Raw genomic sequence first — 14,765 nt, 5'->3', positions numbered from 1 at the left:
CATTTCAGATATAACACACTTTAAAGTAAAGAATATTGCAAGAGATAAAAAAGGACTCTACATAATGATCAAGGGATCAATCTGAAAAGAAGACATAACAACTGTAAATATCTGTGTATACAACATAGAAGCACCTTCTTGCATGAGGCAAATACTAAGAGATATAAAAATGGAGCTCGAGAAGAGCAAAATAGTAGTAGGGGGCTTTAACACCCTGCTTAAACCAATGGACAGAGTATGAAAAACAGAAAATCAATAAGAAAATACAAACCTTAAATGAAACATTAGGCCATTTGGATTATCGATATCTTCAGAAAGTTCCATCCAAAAATGCAGAAGAATACACTTTCTTCTCAAGTGCACATGGAACATTCATTCTCCATGAGAGACCACAGCTTGGGCCACAGATCATGCCTCAGTACATTTCAGGAAATTGAAATCGTACCAAGCAACTTCTTTGACCACAATGCTATGAGACTAGATATCAATTACAGGGAAAGAACTGAAAAAAAAACCACAAAAACAAGGATAATAAGCAATACATTTCTAAGTAATAAAGAGGTTACTGAAGAGATCAGAAGGGAAATGAAAAGATTCATAGAAACCCACGACAACAAAAACACAATGACACAAAACCTAAGGGAAGAAGCAACTCAGTTCTAAGAGGGAAGTGTATAGCAATACACTTCTACTTGGAGATACAAGAAAACTGTAAAACAGAGAACCTAACTCTACACCTAAATCAGCTGGTAAAAGAACAACAGCAACAACAACAAAAAGCCAAACATAGTAAATGTAAATAAATTATAAGGATCAGAGCAGAAATAAATGAAAAAGAAGTGAAGGGAGGCAGTCCTAAGGTGGCAGAGGAATAGGACGGGGAGACCACTTTCTCCCCAACAAATTCATTGAAAGAATATTTGAACGCTGAGCAAATTCCGCAGAACAATTTCTGAATGCTGGCAGAGAATACCAGGGACCCAGAAAGGCAGCCCATTGTCTTCAAAAGGAGGTAGGAGAAAATATAAAAGATAAAAAGGGAGACTAAAGATCTGTCCCAGGAAGGGAATCTTAAAAAAGAAAGAAGTTTCCAAACACCAGGAAACACTCTGAAGGCGGGTCTGTGGTGAGTCTTGTAACCACAGAGGGCAATATAACCAGGAGGAAAAATAAATAAATAAATACTTAAAACCCACAGATTGCATGCCAGTGGCAACTCCCAGTGGAGAAGCAGCAGAGGCTCGCATCTGCCATTAGCAAGCAGGGGCTGGACAGGGAGGCACCAGCTGCATTGCATAGGGGAAGGCCTGGGCCTGAATGCCCTGAGGGCAATCTGAAGGAACTAAGGTGACAAAGCAACCCAGACTGTGGGATAGCCAGAGAGAGACAGAAAAAGAGAGAGAGAGAAACTATCCCTTAAAGCCCTAACTTAAGACTCTGCCAGGCCTGCTGCTCACAGAACAGAGAACTAAGCAGAGCTAGTGGACTGGCTCATCCCCCGGCAGAGACAGGCAGGCGGAGGCAGCCAGAGCCAGAAGGAGGCAATAGTGGCCCCAGAGAGGCTTCATCTACCAAACTGCAAGCAGGCTTTGTTGCTAACCAAGACTACTTGGGATTCTGGATGGCCGACATCTGCCGGGAGGGTCGCAGCCAGAGATCAGCTCCCCAGATGAGACACCCGGCACACCTGAGAAGGCGCGTCCATTGTACACTCAGAAAACTGAGCAACTGGGACTGGGGAGGCGATAAGATGCACCCCCTACCTGGGGGTGACTGCGCTCACCAAGGACATGGTCACCTGAGCTGCTCGGACCTGGGAAGGGCACCAAACGCAGGCCCAACCAAGTCTGCACCTTTGTGGAGCACCCAAAAACCTGAACCTGAGCAACTTAGACCTGGGAAGTAAATGCAATCCAGGGCCCACCTCAGATAGTTCCCGGCAGAGCAGCATAGAGCCTGAGAAGTGTAGAATGAAAGCACGCACGCAGCGAGCGGGGGCAAACCCAGGGCGGCTGAAACCCTGTGAGCACTTCCCATACACGCCAGTGGTATTTGTCTGCAGTGTTGCTCCCTCCTGACAGCACGACTGAACAAGTGAGCCTGAAAAAGTGACCACCATCACCCCCTTGTGTCAGGGCAGAAACTAGATGCTGAAGAGACCAGTAAACAGAAGAAGCTAAAATAAACAGAGGGACCCACTTTGAAATGACAGGTGCAACAGATTGAAACTCTATAGTTAGCACTGACTACATAGGAAGGTGTCTATAGATCTTGAGAAGAAGTATAAGCCAGATCGAGGAACTATCTGAAAATGAATTGACCCCACACTGTCCGCAACAGCTCCATAGAAATTCCTAGATATATTTTTACTATTATCAGTTTTTAATTAAAAAATTTTTTAAATATAAATTTATTTATTTTAATTGGAGGTTAATTATTTTACAACATTGTACTGGTTTTGCCATACATCAGCATGAATCCGCCACAGGTATACACATGCTCCCCATCCTGAACCCCCCTCCCACCTCCCTCCCAGTACCATCCCTCTGGGTCATCCCAGTGCATCAGCCCCAAGCATCCAGTATCACGCATCGAACCTGGATTGGTGATTTGTTTCCTATATAATATTATACATGTTTCAATGCCATTCTCCCAAATCATCCCACCCTCTCCCTCTCCCACAGAGTCCAAAAGACTTTTGGAATTTTTTTAAATTTTAAAGTCCTTTATTACTCCTTTAATTTTCATTTTTATAACCTACTATTTTTATATCCTTGAAGAAAAAGACCATATTTTTAAAGCAAACTTCATATATACATATTTTTAATTTTGTGACTTTGGTTTTTTTTTAATATCATATTTTTGAGAATCTAACCTCTACTCTAGATTTTTAATCTTTGCTTTTTGGTATTTTTTATCAATTTGTATCTTTAAGAACCCTATAGTCAGTACCCATTTTTACTTGGAAGTGAGATTTCTGGCTTGACTGCTCTCTCCCCCTTTTGACTCTGCTTTTTCTCCACCAGGTCGTATCTATCTCCCCTCTCCACCTTCTCTTCTCTATCCAACTCTGTGAATCTCTTTGTGTATTCCGGACTGTGAAGAACAGTTAGGGAACTGATTACTGGCTGGATCTGTCTCTCTCCTTTTCATTCCCCATTTTTGCCTCCTGGCCACTTCAGTCTCCTTCCTCCCTCTTCTCCTCTCTGTGTAACTCCGTGGACATCTCTGAGGGATCCAGGCTGTGGAGAGCACATAGGGAAGTGATTACTGGCTAACTTGCTCTCTCCCCTTTTGATTCCCCATCTTCTCCTCCTGGTCACCTCTATTTCCCTCCTCCCTCTTCTCTTCTCCATGTAATTCTGTGAACCTCTCTGGGTGTTCCTCACTGTGGAGAAATTTTTCCTCATTAACATTTCTAGGTTAATTATCATTGGTGCGGTATAGATGGAGAAGTCTTGAGGCTACTGTAAGAATAAAGCTGAAACCCAGAGGCAGGAGGCTTAAGTCCAAATCCTGAGAACACCAGAGAACTCCTGACTCCAGGGAACATTAATCAATAAGAGCTCATCAAAAGCCTCCATACCTACAATGAAAGCAAGCACTACCCAAGAGCCAACAAGAACCAGAGCAAGGCATACCATGAAAATTCTCCAGCAACACAAGAACATAGCCCTGAGCTTCAATATACAGGCTGCCCAATGTCACACCAAACCCAAAGACATCTCAAAAGTCACTACTGGACACTTCATTGCACTCCAGACTGAAGAAATCCAGCTCCACCCACCAGAACACCGACACAGCTTCCCTAACCAGGAAACTTTGACAAGCCACCCATCCAACCCCACCCACAGTGAGGAACGTCCACAATAAAGAGAAACCACAAACTGCCAGAGTAGGGAAAGGCAACCCCAAACACAGCAATGTAAATAAGATGAAAAGGTAGAGAAATGCTCAGCAGGTAAAGGAACAGAATAAATGCCCACCAATCCAAACAAAAGAGGAAGAGATAGGGAGTCTACCTGATAAAGAATTCAGAAAAATGATAGTGAAAATGATACAAAATTTTGAAAACAAAATGGAGTTACAGATAAACAGACTAGAGACAAGGATTGAGAAGATGCAAGAAATAAAGACACAGAAGAAATAAAAAAGATTCAATATATAATGAATAATGCAATAAATGAGATCAAAAACTGTCTGGAGGGAACCAACAGTAGAATAATGGAGGTAGAAGATAGGATTAGTGAGGTAGAAGATAGAATGGTAGAAATGAATCAGAGATGATAAAAGAATTAAAAGAAATAAGGACAACCTTCAGAGAACTCTGGGACAATGGTAAATGCCCCAACAATCGAATCATCAGCATCCCAGAAGAAGAAGGCAAAACGAAAGGCCGGAGGAAAATACTTGAGGAAACAATAGTTGAACACTTCCCTAAAATGGGGAAGGAAATAGTCACACAGTCCAAGAAACCCAGAGAGTCCCAAACAGGATAAACCCAAGGCAAAACACCCCAAGACACATATTAATCAAATTAACAAAGATCAAACACAAAGAACAAATATTAAAAGCAGCAAAGGATAAACAACAAATAACACACAAGGGGATTCTCATTAGGATAACAGCTGACCTTTCAATAGAAACTCTTTAGGCCAGAAGGGAATGGCAGGACATACTTGGAGTGATGAAAGAGAAAAACCTACAACCCAGATTAGTGTACCCAGCAAGGATCTCATTCAAATATGAAGGAGTTATCAAAAGCTTTACAGACAAGTGAAAGCTGAGAGAATTCAGGAACACCAAACCAACTCTCCAACAAATGCTAAAGGATCTTCCCTAGACAGGAAACACAGAAAGGTGTATAACCTCGAACCCAAAACAACAAAGTGAATGGCAACAGGATCATACTTATCAATAATTACCTTAAATATGAATGGGTTGAATGCCCAAACCAAAAGACAAAGACTGGTTGAATGGATATGAAAACAAGACCCCTTATATATGTTGTCTACAAGCGACCCACCTCAAAACAAGGGACACATACAGACTGAAAGTGAAGGGCAGGGAAAGATATTTCATGCAAATGGAGACCAAAAGAAAGCAGGAGAAGCAATACTCATATGAGATAAAATAGACTTTAAAGTAAAGGCTGTAAAAAAAGATAAAGAAGGACACTACATAATGATCAAAGGATCAATCCAATAAGAAGATGTAAGAATTATATATGCACCTAACACAGGAGGACCACAATATTTAAGAAAATGCTAACAAGTAGGAAAGGGGAAATTAACAATAACACAATAATAATGGGAGACTTTATACCCCACTCACACCTATGGGTAGATCCACTAAACAGAAAATTAACAAGGAAACAAAAACTTTAAATAATACAATAGACCAGTTAGACCTAATTGATATCTATAGGACATTTCACCCTAAAACAATGAATTTTACCTGTTTCTCATGTGCACATGGAACCTTCTGCAGGATAGATCATGTCCTGGGCCATAAATCTAGCCTTAGCAAATTCAAAAAATTGAAATCATTCCAAGCACCGTTTCCGACCACAATGCAGTAAGATTAGATGTCAACTACAGGAAAAAGAAACTATTAAAAATACAAACATATGGAGGCTAAACAACCTCCATATGCATCAGACAATGCAGAAATACAAAAGATCACTGTATGCTAAGAAAATAGACAATCTAGAGAAAATGAATGGACAGATTTTTAGGAAAGTTCTACCTCCTTCAATTCAAGACTGAACCAGGAAGAAATAGTGATTATGAACAAGACAATTAGAAACACTGAAGTTGAAACTGTGATTAAAAATCTCCCCCAAGACAAAAGGCCAAGGCCAGATGGCTTCACAGGTGAATTCCATAAAACATTAAGACAAGAGCTAGTATCTATCCTTCCAAACTCTTCCTAAAACTTGCAGAGGAAAACATTTTCAAATGCATTCTACAAGGCCACAATCACACTGATGGCAAAACCAGACACTGATATCACAGACACACACACACACACACACACACACACACAATTAGAGGTCAATATCACTGATGAACATAGGTACAAAAATCCTCCACAAATTATAGCAAATGGAATTCATGAACAAAATAAAAACATAATACACCATGATCAAGTTGAGTTTATTCCAGGGTGCAAGGATTCTTGGATATATGCAAGTCAATTAATATGATACACCATTTTAACAAATTGAAAGCTAAAACAGTATGATAATTTCAATAGATGCAGAAAAAGCTTTCAACAAAATTCAACACCCATTTATGATTAAAAAAAAAAAAACTCCAGAAAATGGGCATAGCAGGAACCTACCTTAACATAATAAAAGGCATGTACAACAAGCCCACAGCAAACATTCACAATGGTGAGACAATGAAAGCATTCCCTGTAAGATCAGGAACAAGAAAAGGGTGCCTACTCATGCCACTAATATTTAACATAGTTTGGAATTCCTGGCTACAGCAATCAGAGAATAGAAAGAAATAAAAGAAATCCAGATTGGAAAGGAAGAAGTAAAAGTCTCACTATTTGCAGATGACATGATACTGTACATAGAAAACCATAAATATACTATCAGAAAATTACTAGAAATTATCAGTGAATTTAGTAAAGTCACAGATTATAAAATCAATACACAAAAATCACTTGTATACCTATAGAATAAGAAAAATCAGAAAGAGAAATTAAGATATCAGTCCCATTTACCACTGCAACAACATGAATAAAATACCTTGGAATAAGCCTACCTACGGAGAGAAAAGAACTATATACAGAAAATTATGAGACACGGATGAAAGATGACATAAAGGGATGGAGAGATATTCCAGGCTCCTGGGTTGGAAGAATCAATATGGTGAAAATGACTGCCTTACCAAACACAATCTAGAGATTGAAAGCAATATCAAATTGCTGGTGGCATTTTTCACAGAACTAGAACAAAAAATTTCACAATTTGTATGCAGACACAGAAGACCCCTAAAAGCCAAAGTAATTTTAAGAAAGAGGAATAGACATTATAGAGAAATGCAAATAAAACTACAATGAGGTACCATCTCACACCTATCTGAATGGCTGCTATCCAAAAGTGCACAAGCAATAAATCCTGGAGACGGTGTGGAGAAAAGGGAAGCCTCTTACATTGTTGGTGAAAATGCAAACTAGTACAGCCAGGATGGAGAACAGTGTGGAGACTCTTTAAAAAACTGAAGATAGATCTGCCATATGACCCAGAAACCCCACTGCTGGGTATACACACTGAGGAAAGCAGAATTGAAAGAGACACATGTACCCCAATGTTCATCACAGTGCTGTTTATAATAGCCAGGTCATGGAAGCAACCTAGATGTCCATCAGCAGAAGAATGGATGAGGAAGTTGTGGTATATATACACAAAGGAATATTACTCAGCTATTAAAAAGAATGCATTTGAATCAGTTCTAATGAGGTGAATGAATCTGGAACCTTTTATACAGAGTGAGGTAAGTCAGAAAGAAAAACACCAACACAGTATACTAACCCATATATATGGAATTTAGAAACTTCATAATGATAATCCCATATGCAAGACAGCAAAAGAGACACAGATGTATAGAACAGTCTTTTGGCCTCTGTGGGAGAAGGTGAGGGTGGGACGATTTGAGAGAATATATTGAAACATGTATATTATCATAGGTGAAACAGATCATCAGTCCAGGTTTGATGCATGAGACAGGGTGGTCAGGGCTGGTGCACTGGGATGACACAGAGGGATGGGATGGGGAGGGAGGTGGGGTGGGTTCAGGATGAGGAACACATGTAAACCCATGGCTCATTCATGTCAATGTATGACAAAAACCACTACAATATTGTAAAGTAATTAGCCTCCAATTAAAATAGATAAATTTTTTAAAAAGAATGAATACAGCTGGAGGAATCAACTTATGTAATTTCAGACAATAGTACAAAGCTATAGTGATCCAAAGAGCATGGCACTGGCACAAAAACAGAAGGATAGACCAATGGAACAAGATAGAAAGCTGAGAGATAAACCCCCACATCCATGGGCACCTTATCTCTGAAAAAGGAGGCAAGAATATACAATGGCAAAAATATAGTCTCTCTACTAACTGATGCTGGAAGAACTGGACAGCAATGTGCAGAAGAATGAAATTAGAACACTTCATAACACTATACACAATGATAAACACAAAAAGGATAAAAATTAAATGTTTTCAATTTAAGACCAGACACTATAAAACTCTTAGAAGAACATATAAGCAGAATATGGTATGACATAAATCACAGCATGATCTTTCATCACTCACCTCCTAAAATAATGGAAATAAAACAAAAAATAAATAAGTGGGACCTAATTAAACTTATAAGATTTTCACAGCAAAGGAATTTATAAACAAAGTGAAAAGACAACCCTCAGGATGGAACAAAATAATAACAAAGGAAAAATTGGTGAATTATTAATTTCCAAAATATGTAAGCAGCTCACACAACGCAATACCAGAAAAACAAACAAGCCCGTCAGAAAGTGGGCAAAAGACCTAAACAGACTTCTCCAAAGACCTCAGTTTAGTTCAGTTCAGTCTCTCAGTCGTGTCTGACTCTTTGCGACCCCATGCACTGCAGCACTCCAGGCCTCCATATCCATCACCAACTCCCGGAATTCACCCAAACTCATGTCCATCGAGTCGGTGATACCATTCAGCCATCTCATCCTTTGTCATCCCCTTTTTCCTCCTGCCCCCAATCCCTCCCAGCATCACAGTCTTTTCCAGTGAGTCAATTCTTTGCATGAGGTGGCCAAAGTACTGGAGTTTCAGCTTTACCATCACGCCTTCCAAAGAACACCCAGGACTGATCTCCTTCAGAATGGACTGGTTGGATCTCCTTGTAATCCATGGGACTCTCAAGAGTCTTCTCCAACACCACAGTTCAAAAGCATCAAGAAACCCATGAACATCACTCATTATTAGAGACATGCTAATCAAAGCTACTATGAGATATCACCTCACACCAGACCAAATGGCCATAATCAAAAAATTCATAAAGAAGAAGTGTTAAAGAGGGTCTGGAGAAAGGGAACCTTTCTGCGCTTCTTCTGGGAATGTAAATTGACACAGCTGCTATGGAAGATAGTATGGACATTCCTTGAAATAAAACTAGGAATAAAACTACCCTATGACCTAGCAATACCACTACTAGGCATATACCCTGAATAAATCAAAACAAAAAAGAAACCTGTACCCCAGTGTTCATTGTAGCACTATATACGATAGACAATGCATGCAAACAACCTAGATATCCATCAACGGTTTAATAGACAAAGAAACGATGGTGCATACATACAATGGAATAAAAAGTCATAAAAAGGAGTGCATTTGAGTCAGTTCTGATGAGGTGGAAGAACCTAGAGTCTATTATACAGAGCGAAGTAAGGCAGAAAGAGAAAAACCTATATTGTATATTAATGTACTTATAAGCGTGGTACTGATGAACCTGTTCACAGAGCAGCAATGGAGATACAGACATAGAGAACAGGCTTATGGACAAAGGTGGGGGAGAAGAGGGAGAGGGTGAGATGAATGGAGAGAGCAGCATGGATGCATATACACTAACATATGTAAACAGATACCAACAGGAATTTGCTGTATGACTCAGGGAACACAAACCAGGGCTCTGTGATAACCTAGATGTGGTGGGAATGGGTGAGAGGTGGGAGGGAGATTCATGAGGGAGGGGATATATGTACAACTATGGTTACTTCATATGGAGAAGGCAATGGCACCCCACTCCAGTACTCTTGCCTGGAAAATCTCATGGACGGAGGAGCCTGGTGGGCTGCAGTCCATGGGGTCGCTAAGAGTTGGACACGACTGAGCAACTTCACTTTCACTTTTCACTTTCATGCCTTGGAGAAGGAAATGGCAACCCACTCGAGTGTTCTTGCCTGGAGAATCCCAGGGATGGGGGAGCCTGGTGGGCTGCCATCTATGGGGTCGCACAGAGTTGGACACGACTGAAGTGACTTAGCATGGTTTCTTCATGTTGATGTATGACAGATTCAAACCAATATTGTAATGCAATCATCAATCACTTAAAACAAATAAATATTTTTTAAAATCACAGCAGAATCCTCTATGATCCACCTCCCAGAATTCTGGAAATAAAAGCAAAAATAAACAAATGGGATCTAATTAAAATGAAAAGCTTCTGCATAACAAAAGAAAATATAAGCAAGGTGAAAAGACAGCCTTCTGAATGGGAGAAAATAATAGCAAATGAAGCAACTGACAAGCAACTAATCTCAAAAATATACAAGCAACTTCTGCAGCTCAATTCCAGAAAAATAAACGACCCAATCAAAAAATGGGCCAAAGAACTAAATAGACATTTCTCCAAAGAAGACATACGGATGGCTAACAAACACATGAAAAGATGCTCAACATCACTCATTATTAGAGAAATGCAAATCAAAACCACAATGAGGTACCACTTCACACCAGTCAGAATGGCTGCGATCCAAAAATCTGCAAGCTATAAATGCTGGAGAGGGTGTGGAGAAAAGGGAACCCTCCTACACTGTTGGTGGGAATGTAAACTAGTACAGCCACTATGGAGAACAGTGTGGAGATTCCTTAAAAAATTGCAAACAGAACTACCGTATGACCCAGCAATCCCACTTCTGGGCATACACACCGAGGAAACCAGAATTGAAAGAGACACATGTACCCCAATGTTCATCGCAGCACTGTTTATAATAGCCAGGACATGGAAACAACCTAGATGTCCATCAGCAGATGAATGGATAAGCAAGCTGTGGTACATATACACAATGGAGTATTACTCTGCCATTAAAAAGAATTCATTTGAATCAGTTCTGATGAGATGGATGAAACTGGAGCCAATTATACAGAGTGAAGTAAGCCAGAAAGAAAACACCAATACAGTATACTAACACATATATGAAATTTAGAAAGATGGCAATGACGACCCTGTATGCAAGACAGGAAAAAAGACACAGATGTATATAATGGACTTTTGGACTCAGAGGGAGAGGGAGAGGGTGGGATGATCTGGGAGAATGGCATTCTAACATGTATACTATCATGTAAGAATTGAATCGCCAGTCTATGTCTGACGCAGGATACAGCATGCTTGGGGCTGGTGCATGGGGATGACCCAGAGAGATGTTATGGGGAGGGAGGTGGGAGGGGGGTTCATGTTTGGGAACGCATGTAAGAATTAAAGATTTTAAAATTAAAAAAATAAAAAAATAAAAAAAATAAATTAATTAAAAAAAAAAAGTAAAGAAGCAGGATGTTCTCACCTAAAACTTTAAGAAGTGGCACAGTTCAGTTACTCATACAAGGTCAGCTGTCAGGTTTGCTGTTGATCAATCACTAACCAGTGTCTGACTCTGTGACCCCATGGACTGTAGCACGCCAGGCTCCTCTGTCCTCTACTGTCGCCTGAAGTCTTTCATGTCCATTCAGTCTATGATGCTATCTAACCCATCTCATCCTCTGCCGCCCCCTTCTTTTGTCTTCAATGTTTCTCAGCATCAGGGTTTTTTCCAATGAGTCAGCTCTTTGCATCAGGTGGCCAGAGTATTGAAGCTTCAGCTTCAGCATTATTCCTTCCAATGAATATTCAGGATTGATTTCCTTTACAATTGACTGGTTTGATCTTACACTTCAAAGACTCTCAAGAGTCTTCTCCAGCACTGCAATTCAAAAGCATCATCTCCTCAGTGCTCAACTTTCTTTATGGTGCAACTCTCAGATCCATCCATGACTACCGGAAAAACCATAGCTTTGACTGAATGGGCCGTGTCTGGAATCTGATGTCTCTGTTTCAGTACACTGTCTCGATGACTGCAGCCATGAAATTAAAACATGCTTGCTCCTTTAAAGAGGGTTACAACAAACCTAGACAGGTGTCAAGTTAGTAAATGGTACTTAGGAAGGACAGGGAAGCCTGGTATGCTGCAGTCCATGGGGGTGCAAAGAGTCAGACACGACTGAGTGACTGACCCACAACAACAACAACAACAACAACAGCCACATATGAAGAAGACAGTGGGAGGGAAGACAAGAAGCATAATTGAACTGTGCAAAGTTCAGTTTGTGAAACTGAACATTTTCAGTTACCACACTTAGCTGTAAGTTTATTCCCACTGAGGACAAGTCTATTTGTTATCCCAACTGAAATATGCTACTCAAGTAGATTGATGATCTTTTCTATCATGATGTGTATGTGTATGTTTTCCATACCTCCAAGCAATTCTCCAACACGAGCTGAGTATCCTACAATTTAGTACATACTATTATCATCTACCTGGAACAGCTTCAGATCCCAGAGGTTAAGGGCTCAGTCCCACAAACATGCCACCCTCCCCACTTTAGAAGCCGATGACAAATCCATGTGACTCTGCACTTCTGGTCTAATCATTAAGATTGGATGTAGCTGCAACTTCGTCTTCAGGTTCAGTTACTTTGCTAGTGTGGCCCCTGGAACTCAAAAGAAACTCACTGGATTAACTCATGACCAGCCAGATGGAAAGGAGGCCCAGGGCAAGGTGTGATAGAAGTTAGTAGAAGACAGCAGGAAGCTACTAAGTGCAGAGCTTCTATGCTCTTCCAGGGCTCCACACTCCCAGTTCCTCTAAGCTATGAGTCCTGGAGGTTCTCAAACCAGCGCATCACTACATGGGCATAAATTATTTATTTATTCACCATTGCTAACTGAGGAAACCTCCAGTCCCTTGCCCTTCACTAGACATCAGGAGGGTAGGATCGTGGTTTAACCATCTAGTCGTATGGTTGGTTCCCCGGGCAACTAGCCTCCATCATTAGAAGATTTCTAAAAGTCACTGCATTAACATAAGTGTTAACATATTAACATAACAAAAGTGTTAACATATTAACATAACAGAAGACATATAGGAAATTCCAAGAGTTTCTGGAGTTCTGTGCCCAAAACGGGGATAAAGACCAACTATATCTTTTTTTATTGAAAATCACAACATCACAAACCCTAACATTGTTGCAAATTTGTTGGGATGGTACATATTGGCATTGTATCTTATCAATGGCTGTATATTGAACAAAGAAAATTTCTATTTGTCTTTGCAAGAACTTGATTTCTTGTATTTCTTTTTTACCAAGTATTAGTGTTTGTGTTAGTATTAGTATTAGTGTTAGGTTGTCTGCATTTGTTGAGATGTACAATCACTAATAACATTCTTTTTCCAGGCTTACAAATTCTTATCCTGCCAAAGTGCATGGTTTAGGTCACAGTATAAGATCTTTTCACCAGAAAAATGGATATTTCCCTTTCCTGGAAGTGGAAAGTAACTATCTGTTGTCTTAAGCCTTTTATGTCATTGAACTGTCAGGAACAGAAATTGATATGAACACAGGCTGGGGACATTGAACTCAGCCACCAAACGGCCATTGTCTATTGCTACATGATGTGCACAGGAAACTATATTTGGATAAGGATATTCTCTGAGGCTTCTCCCTTGCACACTTTTCAATGTTCATATTAAGGTTAATAGAAGACAGCAGGAACCGATTAAGTGTGAGATCCCTCTAGATTCTGACCACTTGGAAATGAAGTTTAGGTTAACCCCACTAGGTAAGGGAAATGGACTTTTTCATTGCCAGCTGAAGACAAGGCAGATATATTATCAGGTGTATAAAAACGAATTTATAATTTCAACAGAGTCTACTTTTGAGTCTGCTTTGAGGATTGTTTCATTGTGCTTTCTAGTTTCTTATAAACATACTTGTAAATTTTTAACCACATTTTCCTCTTGCCCTTATGGTTTTAAAGAAAAATCATTCCCTTTTTCAAAATACAAGACACCTGTGTGGAGTTGTGACTAAATTAAAAAGGTGATAATGTCACCAAATATAAATAAGGTGACTCTTGGAAGTTTTAACTTCAGCCTATAGAAAGAGAACAAAGGAATCTTCATTTTAGGAGACAGATTTAATATTGTTATGTAGAAGCATCATTGTTGTTATTGTGGTGGACAATGGTGAACTACACTGATTATTTACTGGTGTTGCCAAGCACCACATCCACCTTCTAGACACTGCTATTCCCTCTTAGAGGTTAGCGCTTATAAACTGTTTCAGATTCTTTTGGTTTTCAGGTTTTCCCTGAGTTTTGCCCATAGATTGGAGTGGGAAATCAGAAACAAGAAGATTTCTCCAGCTCTACCAGTGAGGCAGTTGCCCACAGTAGTTAGAGACAGAAATCTGGTGAGAGATCTCCACGTGGAGATGTGGTGATCCAGAGGGAAAATCCTGTTAGATTCCTGCTAGCCTGTTCCTCTTCTTCTCTAGATCCAGAAAGTGAAAGTGAGTGAAGTCGCTCAGTCGTGTCCGACTCTTTGCCACCCCATGGACTGTAGCCTACCAGGCTCCTCTGTCCATGGGATTTTCCAGGCAATAGTACTGGAGTGGATTTCCATTTCCTAGACCCAGAACTAACTGCAAAACCGTATCTCCAACAACAGAGGGGTGGTTGGAAGCTGAAGGTACATCCAGGAGCAGTAGAACCTCGTGTTTCTGGATCTAGCACAAGTTTCCCAACCTGGTAAGTCTTTATTGTGATTTGGACTTTTTGCATTGTGCAGTGTCCTTTGTTCCTCTGTCGTGAGCTTATTCTCTCAGTTCTCTCAGACTCCTTGCAACCTCATGGACAGTAGCCTGCCAGGCTCCTCTGTC

The sequence above is a fragment of the Ovis canadensis genome, chromosome 12 (genome assembly GCF_042477335.2).
Source record: "Ovis canadensis isolate MfBH-ARS-UI-01 breed Bighorn chromosome 12, ARS-UI_OviCan_v2, whole genome shotgun sequence".
In the NCBI taxonomy this organism is placed as follows: domain Eukaryota; kingdom Metazoa; phylum Chordata; class Mammalia; order Artiodactyla; family Bovidae; genus Ovis; species Ovis canadensis.
Note: the sequence above shows the minus strand (reverse complement) of the source record.